Genomic DNA, 6,000 nt, shown 5'->3' with positions numbered 1-6,000 from the left:
ATATCAGAAATCCTGGCAAGATTGTGAATCATACGATATGAGAATAAGCCGAAAATACTGACAAATCCATAAGTCATATAATTTCAGAGTACGCAATACAGATCAGCTATACAAATGAGGAGCCATAAAGAGCTAAATATCAGATGCCGAGAATGCAATGCAATATACAATTCCTGATGAGTTCACGAATACCATCAGCCGTATCTAGACCATATAAATGTAGAACAGAGTAACCCAAAATGCCATCTACCACGGATATAATGCAATATGCGGTGCGAATGGGATGACCATGCTGAAGTGTGAAGTCGGGATGGTAGTACGTATTATCGCAGGGTACGGGATCCACTGTAAGGGACTTCTATTCAAACCAGTCCCATACCTAATTTAGATAGTTAGGCTCAATGTGATAAACTCCTGATCTCAGGTTAGTCGTGTGCCCCAACCGAAATCTTGGCCATTATGAAGGCACACGTAACAAATAATTACGCACCACCAGCCCGATTGGATAGTGAATGAATGAATGAATGAGTATGCAATGCCTGCTCCACAAATTCGTACTGTACATCTCTGGAATCATCACCGGGCTCTAGTACACTCTACATGCAAATCGACGCCCACTGATGCGCGACCGTGCAAATGGAAGAGGCCTCACTATCCGCCTGACCAGTAGTCAGCCAGTATCTACTCGGCACGTCGATAGCGGACCCATTCACGACTGGTCAAACTCAGCCTAGCTATGCCCCCTACTCTTAGGTGGGTAAGGCCACACCTCCTCCCAACCGACCATGACATAGTGGGAGATGCGGCCTCCTGGCATTCGCCACTCGGGTGCTCGTGTTTCCACTCGGTCTCGATGTTGGGACGTTTCCTGGCCACAGAGATTTAGGGACTTTCACCCACGGACATTCAAAGTGCCTAGATGCTTGAACCAAATATTTCTGGTGTCCCATCCATCTATCCACGACATGCCTGTGGAGGCTACGACCCTGATGTCGCTAGGGCGTATAGTAATCACAATACAATATGCATGAGCCATATAATCTAGTCATGCTTTAATCCTGCGCATACCGTGCGCTCATGTGAGATAACCTCCGCCTATCATGGAGTCTCTTAACAACCTGCCCAATGACATATGCAATGGTCAACCACATCTCATAACAAACATGCAGATGATGCATACGGGCGTGTATCATGATGCTATGCTATCACATATTCATAATCGGTATCAATAATCCGCATCGATAATCAACTTCGATAATGTGGACATTTAACCAACATTGCCCCCAAGGAATGGCCGACATAGAGCCTAACATATAGTGGGCCCATAGCCCCACATACAATCACGATGGGCCTCATTTACGTCACATCGGCCTCATCATATGGGCCAACATACATCACATCGGGCCTTGAATACATAACAGGTGGGCCTTGCATATGGGCCTTAAATATATCATATGGGCCTCATCGCACGGGCCTCAATACTAGGCCTCATATATCAAGTGGGCCTCATTACATGGGCCTAACAATATAAATGGGTGGGCCCCGCCCATAGGCCTAAATACATCATGATGGGCCTCATTTTATGGGTTCAAAATACGCAATGGGTGGGCCCCATCACATGGGCCAAAAATAAGCCATGAGGCACAATGGATGGGCCGCACCACTGGGCCCCAAGTGGGCTTGGACTACACTAAAAATTATATCAATAGTTGTAGGAGAAAAATGTGTATCATTGTACACTATCATACCATGGGGGTACATGGCCCATTAATGATGATTAACACTACCCAATATTGTTCAAGTAGATCAGCACCCTCCAAATATTCCCATGTAAATCCGCACCATCTAAACATTGGACAACATGTCCAAACGTTGTCCAGCACCGTCCAACATAATTTGGACGGTGTGGATGAAATAGTACATCATGGTGGTATCCATGTAGTGGCCCACTAGAGATTTAAGTCTGCCTCAGTTAGTCTCGTCCCATCAAACGAGCTTGCCAATGGATGGATGGTTTGGATATAACACATATATCATGGTGGGTCTCGTAGATAGACGGCGTGGGTGAAACAGGTGGGACCCACGGATCTTGCTGCCGTATGTACATCAGCTAGTGGTGGCATCCACGTAGCTGAAGCAGGTCCCACAGACATGTTGACGTCAATAGAGCAGCTATATAGCTACTACACGTGCAACTTTGCTACCACAAAGAGGGCAGATGTGGGTCCCACCATCAAATATATATATTATAATATATAATATGAAATATATTAACGTCCAGGCCCTGGACAGCCTGGACGGTACATACATCAAGGTGTTGCCCCACACCAGGGGTGGGTCCCACCGTCCAGGATGCATCACACACATCATGGTGTGGCCCACCCAATGGCTGGACGGCATGGATGGGTCTCACAGACCCGGATTGAAGAGGAAAAACAAATTTCATAATGATCCAAAACTTTTGTCAACCCAAAAAGGGTTTCAATAGCAGACGTTCAATCTTCACTGTTTCTGGTGACGTGGGCCACCTGAGCTCCACATAAGGCTGATTTTTTTTTATTTTTTTTTGGGGGGGGGGGGCACTATCCCAAAGGGGACCTACCAAATCACACATCATGGTGGGACCCAACGGTCCCTGGCCATTCATGTCAAAGCAGCGCAGGACGCTGCCTGCGCATCCTCAGGCAGCCGCAGCGTCCTGCTGCATATATGTTTCACCTTTTTTATTATTATTATTTGAAGTTTTTCCTAGGTGGCACCCATATCAGGTGGATCCACTCCACCCATTGGATTTATGGCCTGAGACGGACCAAACAAGCCTAATATTCGATATATTTTGGTGTATCGAAACATCGGGGTAGATTTCAACGGTGAAAACCACTATTTCCTATGGTATAGCCTGCCCGACAATCGGATTGGCCTCATATTTTGGCTCAACATCTAAAATGGGCTGAGAAATGGAATGAACGGTGTGGATTAAACCCATACATCAAGGTGTGGCCTGCATGAGCGCCCACTCAAAAACCTTAAATATATTTATATTATTATTATTATTATTGTTGCTGTTAGCACACCCCCACTGTCTGTTCACACTTAGTTGAACCCACGTCCAGCGTCCAGGGATGCTGGACAGTGTGGATACAACACAGGCATCGTGGTGGGTCCCACATGGACATGACCCACCTGTTTGGATCGACTTGATATTTGTATATTTTTTTCCTTCCGTCCAGGCCTACTAACGGGCTGGATAGTGTAGATCTAACTCATCCATTAGGTGGGTCCAATGAAGGTGAAGGGCATGGATAAAATATGTACTTCATGGTGGGACACATACACCCCTTCATCATCATCACCAGTCAAAGGAAGAAAGAGAGAGAGAGAGAACGGTGATAGAGGGACCCCGCCACTATGGGCTCCTCATGGTTACATCACGTACATCAAATTGGGTCCCACCAATAAGTGGGCCCTAAAATAAGAATTAACAATGGATCACCCACCTATTGCACTCCTCCTTGATCTCTTAGCCTCCTTAGCTCCTTGCCTTCAATGTTGATGGAGGTAGAAGATGAATGAATGGTTGAGATGTGAGATGAGAGGGTGGGAAAGTGGGCCACACTTGTTGTTTTGGAAGAGAGCTTGGGAAGGCTTGGACGTGTAGTATTTTGGGTTGCTTGGGAGTGAGTTTTTTTGAGAAATGAGAGAAAGGGAGAATTAATGTATTAAAGGGATGGATGGAGTGGTGGTTGTAAGGAAAAGAGATGGGGAAGCATGGGTGTGTTTGAAATTTTGTAAAAGAGGCATGGGTAGGGGAGAGAAAGAGTTGACTTATAGAAAAAAAGAGGGATGGAGCTTGTACTTGAGGTATGAGGTGTACTTGACTTGAGTGATTGATTTATTGATGGGACTGTTGTAAAGATTCCCTCAAAATTCACAACACGCGGCATTTTTCTTGAAATGAATGTGGGCTCACATCTTCTAGCCCAGGTATCAGATCAGTGCGCGAGTCACGGCGTTGGAACCACGGTGACGACGCAGTTGCTAGGGTATAAGTTTCGAGTCAAGCCGACTTCGGTATGCAGAACTCGGCTTAGGATGGCGCGTAAACGTTGGATACAGGTCGAGGGTTGCCGAAATTCGATTGGGAGGACCGCGAAAGCCTATGGAATGGTACGAACTAGGATACGGGTCTTACAATATCAAATGATAGTGTTTTGGTCAATTGTCCTTGTTTTTGCAATCCTAAACTATTTGATTATCCTTGTAAGGTTAACTATTGTATAAATGTTAACTATCAATTCCATGTTAATGTTCAAGGTCCTTGATGTAACTTACTAGGTTCAACAATAGTTGGACTAATCTTTATACATGGAAAATAATCAATCCTTTCATCCTCTGTCCTTAAAAAGTCAAAAACTATGAAGGCAACAAATGTTATAACTTGAATTCCATTACATCTATTGGCCCCACATTGATGCATGTGTTTTATCCACGCCCGTCCATCCATATGCACCCTGTGTAGGTCTATATGCCGCATCACTCTTGATCATCCGAGCTCAAAAAATTGAATGCATCGTGTAACAATCCGTGCATCTCATCGTTTGAATCCAGATTAGGCATTGAAGAAGATGTGGCTTCCCCATGAAAATGCCAATGAGTATAACTCGTATTAAATCTGTCACACACGATATGATCGTATGCTTATTGTCGAGATACCCAGAAGTAGTTATTGCAGTTCTTACATGGACATAGGATCCTCCCTCTATCACTTATTTTTGTAAATGCAAAGTCTAAGAATTCCGTAGCTCCACTTAAGTATGAATTGCTTACCCTAAATCATTCAATGCAATTGGAGGATATATTAAACAATGCATCTTAACCATTGGGTCACAACAACTGGAAGGAGACCATCACTATGTTCCTCAGCCACTTCGACAAGTTAGTTGAAATACAACGTGGGCCCAGCAAAGCTTCCTAAGAGAGATAAACTAGAATGGGTATAAGAGATATTTAAGGAAGAGTATTAAAGAGACAAATTAGAATGAAACAAGCACCATTATTGCTCACCCTACAAGCGACGAAGGTTTAGGTATCCAATAGAATCCCTAATGATATCTCTAACTGACTGACTAAATCAGTCACCTATCCAAGACTGGATATATTGTAATGTGTTCATGTTCCCATTTAAATGCCCACACTGAAATTTTGGCAGCATCTCCCCATGTCTCTCTGGATACGTTGATCTTGCATTTGATTTCCATGTCAAGTATCCGCATAATGTGAAGATATTTGATATTAGAAATAAATATAAGAAATGTAATCAGAGAGAAAAGGATAGATACAACACAGAACTAGTATGTGCATTTAAATCAGGGAATCAAAAGCATTTTAATCTATCCAACCTTGAATTGTCCAAACGTGGGATAATTTGAAATTTTTTATGCCTCCAAAAGCACACTATATCTATACTTGGCCACATAAAAATTCTCGAAGGGGCAACTGATTATCCTATACTTAAACAATTACATAATCAATTACATCTGACATTCATAATCTAGCTAACTAATAACATAATGCATTTAAACCAAAGAAATATTTTTTTTGGGATAAATTAACCTACTAATATCTACTACATACTAGTAACATACAAGCAATATTGGGGCACCATACCATAGACTGCAAGAATATCATGTCCTCTTAAAAAAAATCCTCAAAAGATAACATATATATATATATAATAAGTTGTTTATTGTCATTCCAATTGCAAGTATCATTCATCATCCAACTAACTATTAACAATATTTATAAAAATAGAAGATATCCAACCAACTCTATATAATAACTTGCAACTTAACCTACTGAAAATTGTCATACATCGTAATATCTTTTGGCAGAGCGGGTTCTGAGGAGTTACAAGTTGGGCCTCTAGGAAAGCATATAAATAAAGTGACAAAAATATAAATTAAGCAAGATCAATTATTTATGGAAGAGATTGATGAATAA

The sequence above is a fragment of the Magnolia sinica genome, chromosome 10, assembly GCF_029962835.1.
Source record: "Magnolia sinica isolate HGM2019 chromosome 10, MsV1, whole genome shotgun sequence".
NCBI lineage: Eukaryota > Viridiplantae > Streptophyta > Magnoliopsida > Magnoliales > Magnoliaceae > Magnolia > Magnolia sinica.
The sequence above is the reverse complement of the archived record's forward strand: the minus strand, read 5'-3'. Positions refer to the sequence as shown.